Genomic DNA, 20,093 nt, shown 5'->3' on the forward strand with positions numbered 1-20,093 from the left:
TGTCAGCTGACGGAGAGTCAACAGGAATTGGAGTGGTAGGTGACTGAGTCTGAATTTGATAATTGTCCCACTCAGTAAGGAGGGATCTATCATCCAACTCCCCATTTTATCTGTCATCATCAGTGGTGTGTGCGTCCTCCGGGTGATGAGACATCGATGCCACCGGAGAAACCGGAGGTGGCGGCTCGATGATCAATGAAGGCAGAGGAAGATGCGTCTGTAGGACAGATCAGGCCGACTCCGAGGGAGGAAATTAGCGGTAGTAGTCATCAAGCATATGTTGCAAATTAGAGATGAGAGACATGGGCATCTGCACTGTTGGATTCTCAAGTGGTGGTTGAGTATTAGGCTTGGGGTAATAATCATATCCTTGGTCATCATCAATATCTTGGCATTTGATAAGAAGCTCCAAAGGAGTACGAGCAGCACGGAACCTGTCATCCTCTTCCGAATCCTCCTTATCAGCCCCATAGTCAAAAAGCTCCACAGGAAGATTTGGAGATGGTTGAATTGGCAATAGATCCAAAGAAGAATTCCTACGTTGAAGTAGGGAAACATCCGTCGTTCCTGAAGGCGGCAAAAGTGTTGCTGAAGAGTTCAAGGGGATTAGAGACATCAAAGCTGAAGGTGGAACCAAGGATGCCGCTGACAACTCAGCGGTCGACGACGAAGTAACATAAGGGAAGGCTTCTGTGCTGTCATTGAGGCAACCGTCGACGAGGCATCTGTTGACGAAGCAGGTAGAGCCTTGAGAGCCATCAACCGTCTCGTCGGCGAGGAGGCATCCGTCGGCGACTTACTGGAGACATACCTCTTTTTCGTCGACAACGAAGTGAGGGAGGTGGCAGACGGGCGAGGCTTCACCGACACCATGACAAACATCAACTGAGAGGACGCCGACAGCATAATCATTGTAGGTTGAGGAGAAGAGAAGGTAGAAGTTGTTGTCGTAGCAGTGGCAACGGAAGTCTTCATCGACGACGAGAGACCCATTTTTTTTAGGCAAATGTGTCTCAGGAAGAGACTTAGATGCCTGAGTTCTCTTCCAGTATTTATCTTCTAGGGGTATCCTGATCAAAGTCATAAGCAATGAATATTCCCGCCCACGTGCGGGGACCCTGGAAATAATATAAAAATATATATGTAAATCCCATATAACTAGCTCCTCATATATGTATGCACATATATCATTGTTTCTCACACCAATGCAGCCCCAAAACTGAGGCTAAACAATGTAATTACTCATACATGTACTGAATTAGCAAGGAAATAAAAAACACATTAGGTCAAATGGCCCTTGAACTCTGTGGTTTAATGAGCAAAATACTCATAAATCATGAAAATTGCTAATAAATAGACATTGTTAGCCCATAGGCTGCATTGTAAAGCAAAAGCATAGAAAATTAAACCATTTTCAACAAATAAAACTGGCACCGTGCCTTTAAGGCAGCCATGACCCCTGGCTTCCCATCATGCCTCAGGGGTGACAGTGAGGTCAGTTGTTATTTGCATAACCCAGAAGACAGGGCTCAACAATGAATTAGAAACACATAGTCATATCTCATTTGCCTGGGGAGGCGGCTGGGTTGCTTATGACTTTGATGAGGATACCCCTGGAAGAGAACTAGGATTACAGGGAAGTAACTTATCCTTCTCTTCCAGGGGATCCTCATCAATAGTCATAAGCACTGACTAGAATAGCAAGCCCAACCAACCACCAGCAGGCAAATGAGAAGAAACATGACCCAACCAAAACAATTGTAACAGCCAAGCTAGCTGTTAAACAGATTCCGCAAGGCCTACTTGGGTACCTGCTCTAGCGTCTGAATCTAGACAATAATGCCTGGTAAATGTATGGACGGACCTTCAGGTGGAGAAGTGTGGCTCAATGGTTAGAGCAGGCAGACCTCGATGCAGAGCTCTGGCCAGGGACTAGGGTTCGATTCCTGCCTCGGCGGGTCTCGGGCTCATTAATTCCCCTGACCGGATATTCTCGCCTCAGTGCCTATTCTGATCATGGGTCCCAGGCTGCAACTCTGGGCAATAGCTTGCTTAGTCTCCACAACGGCCCCCACAACGCGAGGGATGCCTGGTCTGTAACATGGGGGTGCCCAGGAGTGGACACTTCACAGGGAAAGCCAGGAAGGGTTCCCTTGCGGTATTCGTACAAGCGCCGGGAAACCCACAGCGGGTAGCTGTGCACTATACAAGCACAAAAACATTTACATTTACATATACATTTCAGGTCGCTGCCTTACAAATCTCAGACATAGGCAAATTATTAAGAAAAGCCGCAGTAGCCGCTTTCCCTCTGGTAGAATGCTCCTTGGGAGAAAAACACCCAGGGTCTTCTCCGCCAACTGATAAGCCAGCTTAATACAAGAAACTATCCACCTTGAGATAGAACGTTTCGAGGCTGCATAACCTGGTCTGATCGATCCATAGTTGACAAATAACTAATCAGACTTACGTATAGTTTAGGACTTATCAAGGTCAAATTTCAGAACTCTTTTCAGGTCCAAAGAATGCAATGCCCTCTCAGCTGGTGTGGAGGGATTGGGAAAAAGGTGGGTAGAGAGATGGTCTGGTTTACATGAAAATTTTACACCACCTTAGGTAGAAAAGAAGGATGTGTTCTCAACACTACCCTATTCAGACGGAACACTGTGTAAGGCTCTTTGGCACAGAGAGCTTGAATTTCGCTCACCCTGCGAGCCGACGTGATTGCTACCAAAAAAACAGCCTTCCACGAAATATGCTGCAAAGTTGCTTTATAAATGGGTTCAAAAGGTGGACCCAACAATTTTGATAGCACCAGGTTCACCTCCCTGGGGGGTGACGGAGGTCGCACTGGGGGATAAACCTTTTCGAACTCCTGCAGAAAATCCTTCACAGCTTGCAACTGGAAGAAAAGAAGGTTGGGAAGGTGATCGCCTATAAGCTGTTATCGCAGCCAAATGCACTTTAATAGAATTAAACTTCAACCCAGCTTTAGCCAGATACACTAAGTCGTTCTGCATACACCACATATAGAAGCGCTTCCACTTGCATGCATAAGAATGTCTTGTGGAAGGACGCCGTGCCTCTTTTAATATGGACATGCAGTCTTGCGGAAGTCCTAGGTGGCCGTATTGTATGACCTCAGGAGCCATGCTGCCAAGCTCAGTGACGGAAGGTTGGGATGATGAATCCTCCCGTTCATCTTGGATAGCAGGTCCGGCCTGCATGGCAGCTTCCTTTGCGGGCTCACTGACAGATGGAGAAAGTCCGTGTACCACCATTGTCTCGGCCAATCGGGGGCGATGAGGCTCATCGCTGTGTACGAGTTCGTCAGCTTGCTCCCCAACTTCGGGATCAGCGGAAGGAGTGGAAAGACGTACACAAATTCACCGGAACAGTTTATCAAAAGGGCATTCCCTTTCGACCCTGGGCGGTAGAATCTTGAGGTGAAGTCTCGGCATTTGGTGTTTTCGTCGTCCGCGAAGCGATCTATGGTGGGACGACCCCAACACAGGAAGATGTCTTCGACAACCTTGTCGTTAAGAACCCAGTCTTCTCTGTCTTCGAAATGCCGGCTTAGAGCGTTCGCCGTCACATTCTGTTCTCCTGGGAGGTGGACTGCTGTGATTGATAGATTGCGAGCCAGGAGCCAATGCCAAATGTTTTGGGCCTTCAGCTAAAGAGCCCGTGAGCGTGTACCTCCCTGCTTGTTCAGGTAGTACATTGTGATGGTGGGGTCCGTCTGTACTAACACGGACGAGTCCTGAATCGAGGGAAGGAACGCTTTGAGGGCGAAGTGGACTGCCCTCAACTCCAGCATGTTGATGTGGTAAGTACGCTCTTTGAGGGACCACAGACCTTGCATTTGGAGATGACCCATGTGTGCTCCCCATCCTTGCAAAGATGCATCTGTGATTAACGTCTGGGCAGGAGGAGTTTGATGGAACAGAATTCCGACCTGCATATTTTTCTTCTTTGCCCACCAAGGAATGGATGCCCGCGCTGCGTCTGACAGTGTGATTTTGTCATCCCAGCATGCTGACTGTTGGTCCCACTTGTCCTCCAGATCCTGCTGAAGAGGACGTATTCGTAGTCTGGCATTCGGGACCAGGAAAATGCAGGATGCCATCGACCCTAGCAGGGAGGCAATCCTTCGCACCTTTAGGTCCTTGCTGCGAAGCACCAGTTGACACTTCTGAACTATGGAACACTGTCTCTTCTCCGAAGGAAACCCTTTTCCTACCTCGGAGTCTAGCAGAGCTCCCAGGAAATGTATCTTCTGAGTAGGCTGTGAGATTGGCTTGTTGAAGTTCACATGCAGAGCCAACCGGTGGCAGAGGTCGATGCAGCTCAGAAATTGATTTCTTACACTGTCTGGGGAAGGACCTTTCAACGGCCAGTCATCCAGGTATGGGTACACGAAGACACCCCTGTGGCGTAGAGCGGCCTCTACCACTGCGACACACTTCGTGAACACTCGAGGTGCTGACTTCAACCCGAACGGGATGACTTTGAACTGGAAGTGAGAGGTCCCCAACCGGAACCGAAGCAATCTTCTGTGATTGTGAGCGATCGGCACATGAAAATATGCATCTTGTAGGTCCAGCGAACACATCCAATCTCCTCTCGTGAGATGCGGATATATTTGATGAAGCGCCAACATGCAAAACCTCTCTTTCTTGACATACAGATTGAGTGTTCTCAAATCCAGAATGGGTCTGTATTCTGCTTTCTGGCCCTTTTTCCTGACTAGAAAACATCAAGAATACACTCCTTTCTCCCTTTGAGAGATTGGCACCCTCTCGATGGCCGACTTTTCGAGAAGGATAGCCACTTCTTTTTTCAGAAGTTTCAGCTGATGACTTGATGTTGGCATTGGAGGAACGGGTGTAGGCAGTTGTTGGAAATTAAGACAGTATCCATTCTGAAGTGTAGCTAACACCCAGCGATCTTTTGCAATGGTATGCCACTCTTCCATATGATGCGCGATGCTTCCCCTCACTGGAGTGGTTAACGGCGCTGGGGGAAGGAAGGACTAATGGCTTGGATTGGGCTTTGTTGGAATTGTTGCCCTGGCGCTGATTTCCACCACCTCTGGAATTACGCCTGCCTCTATATTGAGACTTCTGCTGCCCCTGTTGGTCCTGACCCTTCTGCCACTGAGGGGATGGAACCCTCTGCTTGGAAGAGACTTTACTGTAGGGACGAAACCTCCTCTGAAACTCTTTTTTCTTTTCAATCCCCACAGCTTTAAGAGGGTCTAATTATGCTTTTATCCGCTGCATCTCTTCATCGGTACCTGCCCCAAACAACGATGTTCCTGAAAAAGGCAAGTTCAAGATCCGGGATTGAGCTTCTGGTTTCAATGCAGTAAGCCAGGAAGACTTTCTTGCACACACTCCGGGGGCATAGCCATGCGCTGAGAGGGTCGCACCTTCCGCTGCAGCGCTGATGATTTGGTTGGAGACTTGGCTGCCCTCCAAGAGAATCTCCTCAAAGTCCTTTCGTCCTCTTGCGGAAGTTTCTCGATGAACCGCTGCAGAGAATCCCACAGGGACCTATCATAGCGGCCCAAAAGGGCTATCGCATTGGATACTTTCAGGAGTGAGGCTGAGGTGTTGCAGACTCTTCTTCCACATGAATCCTGCGACTTGCTCTCCCCTAACATTAGGTACTGTGGAGGAGGAAGCTACAGCATGAGATTTTTTCACCACTGCGATGATGACCGAGTCTGGTGGCCGAACGCCTCTGAGGAAGAGTGGATCCTCCTCTGGCAAGCGATATTTCTTGAGAATCCTCACTGGAGCGGCCTTTATTGTCGCTGGCGTGAGGAACACCACCATAACCGGTTCTATAATCCCCGGAACCAAGGGTAGCAGAGGTTTGGGCGCAGACCTATGATGCAAAGTCTCAAGAATAACTGAGGTTTTGGTCTGGTGCGTTGTCATGGGAACACACAGCTTAAGAGCCCCTCTGCCCAAGATGTCTTGAAAGGTAAAGATGTCATCCACGGGATATATTCTGGATGGAGGACTGTCCGTCAAGGTCTGAGAATAATCCCTATGAGATCGAGTAGGGGAAGAGGAAGAAGTGGGAGATCTGCGTTCCCTTCTTCTGCTCCTAGACCTGGACCTCCGTCTGCTGGAGCACACCGGGGTGCGCGATTGTTCTCTGGGCCTGGACACTGGTTTGTCTCGAGCTGCTGCCAGCCTGGCTGCTGTTTCCTTGTCTGGCGCCCTGTGATGGAGAGGCCTGTACCATCTTGGTGACAACCTGATGGAGGGCGAATTCTGAGTATCTCTCCTCACAGGCAAACATGTTGGTGGGGGTGATCTCCTCTGTCCATGCAGCGAACCATCAGGAGAATGCCTGGACCTCTCACTGTTGGAGGAATATATCACTACATCTGGCGATCTATTCCGGTGAGAAGAGTGAGAGCCTGAAGAAGATGATGAAAGGCTCACTGGAGGCAAATTCTCTCTGGAAAGGCTTCTAGACCGGGATCTTGAGCGACTCCGTGATGCCTCATCCGTTGGACCCGTCTTCCTTTTAGCAGGAAGACTCCTGCTCCCAGGAGAATGCTCAGTAGACCTAGAGTGTCTCCCTGAGGTCGTCTCTCCCTCTGCCGCCAACGCCGACTGTGGAGATCTCAGCTGCGACGGCTGTCTGTGACCTGGCGACGGAGATGGTAAACTTGACATCGTAGCTTTCTGGGTCGACGTGGACCTGGGCAGGACCGGCCTCGACACCGATGATGGAAGCTGCTCCGAGGCTAGTTGAACCTCTCCTTGCGGAGATCTATGGCTCGACGTCGAACACCTCTGGGATTCAGATGGAGAGACTTGCCTCGACGTCGGACTTCGGTGTTGAGAAGTCGACGACATACGACTCGACGCCGAGAGTCGATGCTTTGACGACGACGGAGGATGCTGCGACGGAGACTGCCTCGAAGTCGAGTGCCGGTGATGATCCGTCGACCAAGTGTGTCTCGACGTTGAGCGTCGGTGGCGAGGTGACGACGGAGTGTGTCTCGACATTGAGCGCCGGTGGTGAGGTGACGACGGAGTGTGTTTCGATGTCAAGCACCGGTGGTGAGACGCCAGAGTGTGCCTCGACGTCGAACACTTATGACTAGGCGTCAACGGAGGAAGCTTCGCCGTCGAAGGCCTATGATGCTGCGTCGACGGTTGACGTCAGCGGAGGTACCTTGGATCTCGACGCTGAAGTCTTCATCGTTGAAGGAAGATGACTCGTCTTCGACGTCGTCTTCGTCGCCGCTGGAAGCTTCGACACTGATCCTGACGCCGAAAGTGAACAAGTCGGGACTTCTCTCGACGTCGATCGCGTCCTTCATTTTTTCTGTCTCTCAGGAGGCCTACCTCTTTCAGAGAGGCCATAGATCCTTATCCTCTCTCTATCCTTGAGGGTTCTCCTAGAAAGATTCTTGCAGTGTTCACAAGGGTCTGCAGAGTGTGTCTCACAGAGACAGAGGATACACACAGGTCCTGGCCTTCTTCTTCCCACAGGAAGGGCAGGTGTCAAGAATAGAAGGCATTTTGACAAAAATATTCTTTTTTTGAAAGTCAAAAAAGGCAGCACTAACACTCTAAGCTTAAAAGACGTCAAGTGAAAGTAAAAATTGAGGAAAATCCCTAGTATTTTTTGACAGAAAGTCAAACAAGGGAGGAGCTGTTAAACCAGGGTCCTGACTGAAGGAGCTGGAAAGAACAACTGTCCTAACTGTCACCCCTGAGGCACGATGGGAAGCCAGGGGTCATAGCTGCCTTAACGGCACGGTGCCAGTTTTATTTGTTGAAAATGGTTTCATTTTCTATGCTTTTGCTTTAACAATGCAGCCTATGGGCTAACAATGTCTATTTATTAGCAATTTTCATGATTTATGAGTATTTTGCTTCTTAAAACACAGAGTTCAAGGGCCATTTGACCTAATATGTTTTTTATTTGCTTGATAATTTAGTACATGTATGAGTAATTACATTGTTTAGCCTCAGTTTTGGGGCTGCATTGGTGTGAGAAAAAATTATATATGAGCATACATATATGTCGAGCTAGTTATATGTGATTTACATATATATTTTTATATTATTTCCGGGGTCCCCGCATGTGGGCGGGAATATTCAGTGCTTATGACTATTGATGAGGATCCCCTGGAAGAGAACTTGGGTTGTAAGGGTTGAACCTGGCCTCTACTCACAAGGTGACCCAAGTATGCAACCTTTCCCTGCCCTATCTTGCACTTGCATGCCTTGATAACGAGGCCTGCACTTCTCAGAGCCTCCAGTACTTTCCTAAGGTGGATCAGGTGATCCTGCCAGGTAGAGCTAAAAACAGCAATATTGTGTAGATATGCTGCACTCAAGGATTCCAATCCAGCAAGGGCTTAGTTCACCAACCTTTGAAAAGTGGCAGATGCATTTTTCAAACCAAAGGGCATTACAGTGAACTGATAATACCCATCTGGGGTTGAAAATGCAGATATTTATTTTGCTCCTGGAGTCGTCAGACCTATATGCCAGTACTCTGATGTGAGATCAAACATACTCAGATACTTGGCTGCTCCCAACCTGTCAATAAGTTAATCTGCCCATGGAATTTGGCATGCATCAGTTTTGATCACAGCATTCACGCCCCAATAGTCCACACAAAACCTAATTTCTTTCTTACCATCCTGGCTATGAGGCTTGTGGATTAAGACAACTGGGCAGGTCCAGGGGCTCTCAGAAGGCTTTAGAACTCCCAATTCCAGCATCATGCTTACTTCAGCTTTGATGCTCTCTTTCACATGTTCGGTCGGCCTGTATGTTTTATTCTCGAAAGGTAGCCTTTCATCAGCGTCTACAGCATGGATACACCAGCTAGTCTGGTGACAGGTCAAAAAGAAGAGCTCAGCAAACTGATTTAGGACTTGTCTGCAATCAGTCTCCTGATGGGCAGGTAGGGTGTCTGACAAGACGGCACCTTCCACTGACCCATCTTTTGGATTGCTGGACAGGTCAGGGGCAGGTTAACTCTTTGCTTCCTGATCCTCATCTGTAACCATGAGCATGGTCACATCTGCCATGTCATATTAGGGTGTAAGGCGGTGGGCATGGACGACCCTCTCGGGGTTCCTGTCAGAGCCAGGGTCTACCAGGTAGGTGACCGCCCCTTTTCTTTCTAGGATAGGGGAGGGTCTACTCCACTTACCTTGCCGAGCCCTAGGAGCCACAGGCCTCAAAACCCACACCATCTGCCCAGGCTGGAACTCAACCATAGCAGCCTTTTGGCATCACCAGAGCTTCTGGAGCTAGGCTGGCCACAACGTTTTTGCTTGCTTTTTCCACGTACTCATACATCCTGGAGCAAAAGCCAAACACATAGTCCACTATATCTGCTAAGGTTCCACAAGAGGTTTCTCCAATCCCTCTTTCACAAGGCACAGTGGTACCGACAGGAAACCCAAACAGAAGTTAAGATAAGGAGGACCCTACTCCTTTCTGTGGCCCTTCCCAATAGGCAAAAAGCAGGCAGGGAAGTAAGACATCCCATCTTCTTTTGAGTTTTTCAGGAACTCCACCGATCATGCCCTTCATTGTCTTGTTAAATCTTTCAACAAGGCCATTACACATAGCAGAGTGGCTTTGGCCACACTGACCAGGACGTATGCAGCGGGGGATTTGGACCCCTAATATTATGCCGTTCAATTTCAACACGCAGCTCGATGGCTCAACACAGTCCCTAGTTGGCAAATTCGGCTCTCGGCGGGAATGGTGGATGCTGGTTGTCTTCCAGAGCTGTTAATGGAAGAATCGGGAACACCAAGAGCTAATCCATATATTGTGCGACAAACGGCCAGAGTATGGCATTGGTTTGTAGTGAGAGTACTTAAGCGCGCACCATTCCATAGGGAGCTCCCAATCTGGATATTAAAACCAATCAGGCAGATGGCACTCAGTATGTCCTTCAAGGCATGGAGTGAGGGGGATGCGAGCAATAAGGTGAATTGTACCCAGATGAGACTTATCCCCTTTAAACATGCCCGCAAAGAGTTTGGTCTAAGCCAGGGGCAATTTTTACAACATGCGTGCTTGGCAGACACAACTAAGCACAACTGGCCATGCTGTCCGACAGCTCCGCCGCATACTCCAACCCTTGAGATACTGCTAACCTATGGTGCGTGTAGACACCTAATTATGCATCTTTACAGAACAATGCGATCAGATACAGTAGGCACTACACACGGCCCGAGAGGCCTGGAATTTAGACTTTGACATTCCAATGGAAGATCAAGACTGGCAGCAGGCCTGTGAACTAATACGCATGGTTTCTAGTAATGCCCATTTTCGACTGATACATTATAATTTTCTGCGAAGAACCTACTAAACGGCACAAGACCTTCATCGAATGGTCGGGTCTTGGCCAGATATATGCTTGCGCTGCAACATTGTGGGGGCTGATTTCGTACATTAACCATGGTCCTGCGATGCAATACACTCCTTCTAGCAACAAGCTGTCGAAGAAATGGTGCATGCCACACAACTTAGTATTGAGCTGACACCCAAATGCTGTTTATTAGGCCTGTTTAGATGTCAGAAGGGCGCAAGATAACCTATACATTTGGTCTGTCGCCTATGGTACTGGCATGACGTAGAATTGCAATCACATGACTGCCCCAGCATGCCCCAGCGATTGTGCTCTGGCATCGAGATGAGCTTCTTCTCATGCTGAACGCTTTGATGCTGCCTCTCTTGTCATCGAGCCTGATGATCGGGTAGAGTCCTCTTGGACCGAAACGACTTACAAGGGTCGCAGTCTTCCTTCTTGTGCTCCGGAGAGAGGAACAAGTTACAAACTTGATGTACGTCGGTGGAGGGTACTTGGTGTGGCACTCAGGACAGAAATAGAATGGAGTCTGTTCCATTTGCAGATGGCTGGCCCTACGCAGCAAGGCCCGACGGTTGCCCACAAGGTTTTCTATCAAAAATTGAGAGTTTTCCAAACTATTTGAAACGAGGAGAACAGGGAAACGCGTACTGAAACAATACAGTTGAGGGTAGAGTGGACTGCGCACTGAGGGGAACCTGAAGAGCGGTTTCGGAGTGCAGCAATATGCACCCGAACCCGTTTGGGGTAAAAAACAATCTAACAATGGAGTCAATGCCCATGTGCACTATCACCAAAAGGTGGTCACCTTACCTCGTGACTGGAAAGACTTCTTCAAAGATAAACAACTTGCAAACATCCGGACCCAACACAAGATGGCAGGAGTATGCAAAGCATGTGCATCTACAGCATACATGCCTAGAACAGAGGATTAATGGCCCCAAATCCATGCTGTGGTATCGTCATGTTGTGGCTGAGTGTGCCATGTGATGTGGCAGGCTATAGTGCTTGGTGTGATTTGGTCATTTTTGACAAGGTGGAGTACTGAAGGCTTAGGCATTTTTTTTATTTTCTTTGTTTTTGGGATCGTGTGATATAGTGCGTTACCTACTGTATGATGTAAGTAAATAATTGCTATTATACAGTAAGGATGTGGGGTGAGTGTATTTAGGTCTGAAGACATGCTGATTATATGCAGAATAACAGGTCCGGGAAGTCACTGCTGACTAGAGCAGGTTAGCAGCTGCACAGGCCTTGGGCATTGATCCTATTGAGGATAATATGTGACGGGCCAATGGTGACTGGAGCTGGCTAGCAACAACGCTGGCTTCTGTTATTCATTACAAGCAGGGTAACAATACATGTCAATATTGACTGGAACTGGTTGGCAGTAAAGTTAACCTCTGGTTTTGAATATTTGCAGGACTTAAGGTACAGGGGTCACTACTGACTGGAGTTATTTAGCAGGATAATAGGTCTTAGGGAACCAACACTGACTGAAGCTGGTTAGTAGGATCACTAGTCCCAAGGTGCTACTAATGACTCAAGTTGGCCAGAATGATAACAAGTCCCAGGGGCCAATACTAACAGGATCTGGCTAGTAGGCTTACATACAGGCCCAAGGGGCCACTATTGACTGGAGCTGGCTAAAGGAATAAGAGGCCCAAGGGTGGGGGGGGTGCGAGTGACTCCAGTGACCGGGGTTGGCTAGAAGCATTGACAACCTTTGGTATTGATTAAGTGCAGGATTCCAGGTCACAGGAGGCACTGCTGAATATGGCTGGATAGCAGCAGTGGTGGCCTCTAGGAAGAAGGAATTGAGAAAGCATAACTGGATATACTGGTTTCTTTAATACCGATAATTGTTTACACATCATACACATCAATGCCACAACGTGAATTGATAATTACATTACCAAATTACAATATTCTTATATTAATTTGATGTGACTGTTCGCCTTAATATGCCTGCAAAGTTACATGATTCTATTAGGGCTCAGGACCATTTTATTTAGTGATGTGCATCTGCACACTTTCCTGTATCTTGTAGTAAATTGAATATTGACAAACAGAAGTGTTATTTCCAGAAACAGTGAATTCTGCAGCTTGTCTGTGTATCTTTTATCTGCACCTCACGGACTCCTCAAATTCACCTGGAGAGAAGATCCTGCCTCCTACTCATTAGTGTCGTTTCAGTAACTGTTTCTATCACGTGTTCATGTTTCATTGACTTGTATTAGGAGAAAAGTGTATAAAAATACCTTGTGTAGCATTAGCATTATATACTTCAACTTGCTTTAGGGTGGATGCTCTCGTCCATTGCAAAGACAATTGTCACTTGTTAGTTTGCTTGGCCTTTTGCTATTTTTGCATTAAATGTATGATAGATTTGTTGGCCTCACGGTGTGTTGCGTTTTATTTTACATAGCACAAGAGATGCTGAGGAAAATGTCAGTCCAGTATACACATTCTTCATATAAATCAACTCACAGTATACTGTTCTGGAGGTTCAGTCCCACAGACATTATCTCTACCTGAACGCAGGCACCCTAGGAAGCATGTACTTTTCAAACCAATTGCCCTCTGATGCGGCGTCCTCGCTATTGGATAAGTCAATATGTCCTGAATTTTAGGAGGGTTACCGTATCCAGTGCACTCTGTTAAACAGTGCTCACCTGTGGTAGTAAGAAGTTAATGGGCACCTTATCACCTATGCACGGTGCAGGGCTTTGAGTTACAGAGCTCCTCACGTTGTGGAGAAGATTAGGTCACATTTACCCATTTTCCCATATTTGGTCCTGATGAAATGCCAACAGATTGCTCCATGACTACACAAGGCATGAAAAACGTTGACGCTCATTTCTCTCCTGCGCGGCACGTTCTATTGAGTGTGCGGGGCCATTACGGAACCGCTCCGTCATCAGCACAGCTCACCCGAGGCTGGTGACGGAGCGCTTCCGTCACCAGCGTGTGAGCGCTGCGCGGCCCCCCCGCCCCCGTAGCGCTGCAGCGGAATAGCCGCCGCAGCGAAGGGGTTAACTATATTGTGGCAACTGGTCGATAGTTGATCTTATATTCAGACTTCACCAATCTCACATCTTATGACGCAACATCCTCTGTCCTACTATGCTCATCCGGCGTACTTAATAAAAGATGTGAGACAAAGTGCGCTCTTGTGCTGCCCGCCAGGCATTGTAGCGACGGCCTGGTGAGGAGTATAGCCCAATGAGGAAGCATGTCACCTTCAGGTGAGTGAACGCAACTTGTCTTAAAAGCACATGCTTCCTACGGTGTCTGCGTTCAGTTACAAATAATGTCGCTGGGACTGAACCTCCAAAAACAGTATACAGTGATTTGTCTGTTTTATGTTGCTGCTACAAGCTCCTTACCTGTGCAAGTTATCTGGATAGATGCAGGGGGCAGACCCAAACCAGCCACACGTGGAGATCAATGACAAATACTGAAGATTTAACAGAGCTTCCAAGCTGGTGACCATTACTTAATTGACCCTGAAAATAAAAGACACATTTTTAGTATTCTGGTGACTCATGACCATAAAAAACAAAGGTTATAAATTCAATATTGTCTCAAATACTTAAAAAATGGAACTGGATGTGCTGAATCTGATGTTGCCCCCAGGTCATGCGTGACACCTTCCACCACTATTGCTTATGGGACTTGTAGTTTTGTTTTTCTCATTAAAAGGATGGGTTCTAAAGTCCCAGTGTTCTAAGTGATGTTAGTTAAAAACAGTGGCCTGAGTGAGGGTGAAGCATGACACTGCTCTGCTTAGCAGTGAGATGAATGACAGTTCCCCAGCCCTTCCATTCTTTGACCTACAGAGGCTCGTCGGCCATTCATATTTATTTGCAACAGCAAATAATCTTTTATTGCAACTTGTGTCACTGAAGAGATACAATCCATGGAAGTGTTTAATTAACTACTTACAAACATGAACAATCAAGAACATGAGTTTCTGGAAAACTATCAAGCACCCAATCAGAATCAGCCGCCCTTCACACCCAGGAATTCTTGAGGCTTTGGAGAGGATGAATTGCACGTGGTATAAGAGGAACACTACATCGACTCAAAGCTCATTTCTCAGGGATGTACTGAACTGCCAGTCTCATGGCACACTTAGCCAGCTCTTCACCTCCTCCTCCTCAAACTGTTGACCAGCTATCAGGGCAAATGAGCCTGCAGCAAAGCATCGCTGGCTTGGTTCCACACCGGACCAGGCAAGGTGATCAACTCCATACTCCTCCGAGTCAGCAAGCACTCTGGTCGAGCCAGTCCTAACCCCACATGAATGTTCCCTATCACAACTATTTTAATGGTACTAGGTTATGTTTCTGCCAAATGATTGAGTCAAAAATTGAAAGGTTTGACTATGAAGTGCTGAAAGTGAAATCATGAAGTTTTTCAATATTTCTGAGTCTGCCACAGTACACAGGACCATTATTTATCTACAGCAGCAAATCATGCATGTGCCCTGTAGAAAGCACATTTGAATGAAACATGGAAGGCATTGCAGCCAACATCATAGCAACATCATAGCAGAGTGAAAGATAACTTGTGTTATTATTCCAGCAGAACGAAATGCCATTCCTAATGTGTACGTCATTTTAAAGACAAACCCAGAAAAATGTACGGTCAGTGTTGTTCTTCTGCCAGTTAAAAGACAATCTCCATTAATGTGTCAGGAAATAAAATACTATGAGAAATCCTACTTGTTGGCAGGGTGCTGTCTGCCACTATATTGCAGGTTACTTCCAACGTAATCTGATTTACACATACATACTCCAGGGTGCTGCCAGCTATCGGGTCTGCACACAGCAGTCTGGAGCCACTCAGGAAGGAGGTAAGCTCTTCATTTCATCTTAAGCCCTTAGGTTACATTCACAGCCTGATAGACCCGGAGAACTTTATCCACGCTCTTACTGCGTCAAGCAGATAGACGTAGCACATCATAGTCTGTGTTGTGTGCTGGGTGATGCCTGGCATCTTATTATCGTTGGCGGGAGGATGGATGAAGCTCTGATAAGAGCTACTACAAGAAGAGCAGAGAAACAGGACCAGAGATCGCCACAGAGCGACAACTGTCCAGAAGCTGAAGAAAGAACTCTGAAACAGCAAACCTCCTGCACCCTGGAGATTTTCCAGGATAAGCAAATGATGGTAATGAAATGCAAACTGCAGCATTAAGGTCACACACTACAACATCTTTCCCTTTAAACCAAAGGTAACAGCCTACAAGAAAAAACTAAACAAAAGCAACAAAACTAGAAAATGCATTTCCAAATGCTGCAAAAGAGAAACAGTTAATACAATTGAAAAATATTAAACTTTGTTGGTACCTTAGTAATGTGCTTACTTCTGGGCTTCACTCCATCTGCAGCGATAACGCTCTGAAAGGAGAAATTACTGCTGTGAGTCTCAGAGTCTTCAGTATTCCTGGTCTCAGTCACGAAGACTGTGGTGTTGGAAGATAACTTTCTCTTATTTCGCTTTATAGTTCCAACAGTCACGCCATTGCTTTTAGCAGACACGCTACTGTCGGCAGCATCACAACTTCAGGCAGACCAGCAATGCGGATCTCACCACTCACATTGGGTGAATATTAATAAGCACGGTCTCGGCTTACCAAGCAGGACAAAAGAATCGGGTCTCATAACCATACCCAGAGCCACAGCTAGCTCTGCCGCCACTTGAGTACACCCAAACACCTCAGCACTTAAGCACCAGCCCCAGGGGAGACCATCTGTGAAGTCCTTGTTAACTGGCACCACTCCTGGGTCAGCAAAAGCAGCATCATGGACAACGTCTAACACTGCTGCCACAAACATTCATGAAAATCCAAATCCTCGTCACCCAAACTACCCAAAAATGGCTTTCTAGATAAGCAGCCAGCCCTGTAGTTTCTGTCTCTGTTTATTAATTTGATGCCAAAGATGTAATTTTAAAAACAGCCTTAGCAGCCTTACAGGGGCCTGACTGGCATCATTAAGGGTTCAAAGCAAAGGGCTGTGGTCTGTGAACTTTAAAAGATGCATGCCCCCAGACCTCTTCTGGACAATAAAACTGGCAAAACAATTCAGAAGAATTGGTGACAGCATAAATCATGTAAGAGTTCAGTAAGCTCACTCTGTACCCTCAGAAAAACAGAGCACACTCTATGAATGAGAGGTACTGCCTGAGCTTTAAGTTTGATACAATGCTCAAACCATTCACTGCTCCCACTCGGTAAACATCAGGAGAATGTAGTAAAGTATTATTAAGGTCATTTGCATCAAAATCTACATTCGATACAGGCATGTCACTCAACACCGCTGGATTATCAGGAACCGGCCTCATAGCGAAACCAACTTAGTCTGATTCTGCCATTCCATCCCTTACCTTCCATTGATAGATATACATTTTTGAGTGAATCTTTTTACCCAATCATTCCAGCAGACTAACAAAGTAATCCAGCATATATCGATATCCTGCTCACCTAAGGTGTGGGGATTTATACTGGAGCTGGCCAGCTGTTTCTCACATCTCTAGTTTTATCAAAGGCTACATCACACAAAATCTTGATGGGTAGTCCTGAATCCGCCATTCCATTTAACAGCACCGCACCAGCATGAATGATACACAAGGGACACATTACCTGTCGCATGAAGGTGGAACGAACTATGGAATCAATGGCTAAAACTAAGTTATTCCCTCTGGGGACATTCTTCCTCATTAACATCAATTGTGCAGCAGTAGTGCATACACTCATACTGCTTGAAAATGCCCCAACACTGCAACACTGTCCTTGATCCGGGCATTTCTCATTACTTCCCACGTGTGCCTTAAACCCACACCTGTAACTGAATTGCTTTTTTCTCCCCTGAGGCGGAAGCCGGGGGCTCTTTATGCTATCCCTGTTGCCCACGGGCATTTAATAAATTGATTAGCTGAAAATATTTTTAAAACATTATAAATATTTTAATCGCTCATTTTTATCAACACTCATCCCTGACCCCTCGGTGGGAGAATTACGTCGTACCGAGGCCCCTCGCAGCCGTTCCTTGACCGGTACAGCCGATTCAGGTGCTGACGCCGGAAGGCTAGGAGGGGGGACGCCATCTTGGTGGGAGGAATAGGGTAGCGGTCCAGCAGTAGGACGCTTCCCGCCCGCCCAGGTTACTTAAGGGCCGTCTTGTCGTGTTGGCTTAAAATTGCTTTTTTTCTCCCCTGAGGCGGAAGCCGGGGGCTCTTTATGCTATCCCTGTTGCCCACTGGCATTTAATAAATTGATTTGCTGAAAATATTTTTAAAACATATTTTAATCGCTCATTTTTATCAGCACTCATCCCTGACCCCTCGTGGGAGAATTACGTCGTACCGAGGCCCCTCGCAGCTGTTCCTTGACCGGTACAGCCGATTCAGGTGCTGACGCCGGAAGGCTAGGAGGGGGGACGCCATCTTGGTGGGAGGAATAGGGTAGCGGTCCAGCAGTAGGACGCTTCCCGTCCGCCCAGGTTACTTAAGGGCCGTCTTGTCGTGTTGGCTTAAAATTGCTTTTTTTCTCCCCTGAGGCGGAAGCCGGGGGCTCTTTATGCTATCCCTGTTGCCCACTGGCATTTAATAAATTGATTTGCTGAAAATATTTTTAAAACATTATATTTTAATCGCTCATTTTTATCAGCACTCATCCCTGACCCCTCGTGGGAGAATTACGTCGTACCGAGGCCCCTCGCAGCTGTTCTTTGACCAGTACAGCCGATTCAGGTCCTGACGCCGGAAGGCTAGGAGGGGGGACGCCATCTTGGTGGGAGGAATAGGGTAGCGGTCCAGCAGTAGGACGCCTCCCGCCCGCCCAGGTTACTTAAGGGCCGTCTTGTCGTGTTGGCTTAGAATTGCTTTTTTTCTCCCCTGCGGCGGAAGCTGGGGGCTCTTTATGCTATCCCTGTTGCCCACGGGCATTTAATAAATTGATTTGCTGAAAATATTTTTAAAACATTATAAATATTTTAATCGCTCATTTTTATCAGCACTCATCCCTGACCGCTCGGTGGGAGAATTACGTCGTACCCAGGCCCCTCGCAGCCGTTCCTTGACCGGTACAGCCGATTTAGGTGCTGACGCCAGAAGGCTAGGAGGGGGGACGCCATCTTGGTGGGAGGAATAGGGTAGCGGTCCAGCAGTAGGACGCTTCACGCCCTCCTCCACTGAGGATAAAAGAATGACGCTTCCCCGACCGCGCAGCGGGCGGGCACAGCGGGCACGCCAGCGGCGCGCCAAAGGCAAGCCCGTCTGCGCCCGTCCGCACCTGAACCGGGCTTAGGACCAACCCCCTTCATCGCAGCCATCAAAACCCAGGTATTATAGCGCGGAATCCCTTCACAGTATGAGGCCTTTAGGACCTGGTTGCTGTTCGAACCCTTTTTATGCCCCAGAGCTACCAGCGTTTTGTTCAAGGTCTAAAGAGATCCTTAAACCGATGCAGCCTCAGGAAGCGAAGCAGGACTATTGCATGCTATTGTTGAACTGTAGATCCCTTCCGAAACACAAGATAGAACTCGCCCTTCTGTTGGAAGAACGTATGCCAGATGCAGTCTTTCTCACAGAGACATGGCTTACGACGGACTCTGACCCCGATATAGCGACAGCCCTTCCCCCGGGTTTTCAAATTACGCGGCGGGATCACCCCGAGGGGGGAGGAGGAGACCTAGCCATTATATATAAAGAACAATATCACTGTCGAGTCATCCCTGAATAAATTCCAGACTGCGAGAGTCTAGCGTTCAGTCTGGAATTTTCCCCTAACAACTGTTTTTCTGGTACTGTTGTATATCGCCCCCCCGGGACCCTCTAAACAGTTCCACAGCCACCTTCCGACCGTCCTAGCAGAACGAGCCAGAATCGCCTCTAACTTTACTTTGCTAGGGAACCTTAATTTTCATTTTGATGTCGCCCTGGACCATACTGCTATGTCACTTATAGATGATCTAGCGGCATTACAGCTAGTCCAACGAGTAAAGGCTCCCACCCTTATTAAAGGCCACTTGCTGGACCCTGTGTTTAGTAATTGCACAGAGATCGCGGTGGGACTGCAAATTCCCCTCCCTTGGACCGACCATCTATTGGTGCCTCTCACCTGGACTATACCCAAGGCAGTACCTTCTAGATCTATCGTAAGGAGGGCTAGAAGCTGGGCCAAACTACCAGTCGAATTATGGACCAGTAGACTTGAGATGGGCCAGCCCTCCTACAATGAGGATCCATGTGTAGCCAACCAGGAATTTAAAGACTGGATTGCACAGTCCATCGATGCCACTCTACCCCTTAGCAAAATTACATTGAAACGTTCTCAAAAAACTGCCCCCTGGTACTCAGAGCTCCTTAGGGATAAGAAACGCCAATGTAGGAAAATGGAAAGACGCTGGCGTTTAGGCTACGCACTGGACGATAAAGTCCAATATAGAGAGGCAATTAAAATCTATTAAGCTGAGGTCAAATCTGCGCAATCTATATACTTCGCTGATAAAGTAAAGTAAAGTCCACATTTGTAAAGCGCACAATCACCCGTAAGGGTCTCTAGGCGCTGGGGGGCCGTCGGGAAGATTAAGCGAGCTATTGCCCAGAGTCACATGGTGCTGGGCTAACCTGCCGCCGGGGATCGAACCGTGGTCCCCAGATTCCAGCGTCAGTCGCCCTGGCCGCGGCGCCACAATAAA

At 47.6% G+C, this 20,093-nt stretch overlaps 1 protein-coding gene across 1 annotated transcript in view; it reads right to left on the minus strand.

Annotated features, from left to right (window-relative positions):
* Positions 1-20,093, minus strand: part of LOC144806246 (uncharacterized) — a 45,035-nt gene that overhangs the window by 12,196 nt on the left and 12,746 nt on the right. The window contains exons 2-3 of the mRNA XM_078672648.1: positions 15,741-15,791; positions 13,773-13,892 (exon numbers count right to left, since the gene is read on the minus strand). The gene's annotated coding sequence lies outside the window, so the exon portion shown is untranslated. The remainder of the gene's footprint in view (positions 1-13,772; positions 13,893-15,740; positions 15,792-20,093) is intronic.

The sequence above is a fragment of the Lissotriton helveticus genome (assembly GCF_964261635.1).
Source record: "Lissotriton helveticus chromosome 1_1 unlocalized genomic scaffold, aLisHel1.1 SUPER_1_unloc_56, whole genome shotgun sequence".
NCBI lineage: Eukaryota > Metazoa > Chordata > Amphibia > Caudata > Salamandridae > Lissotriton > Lissotriton helveticus.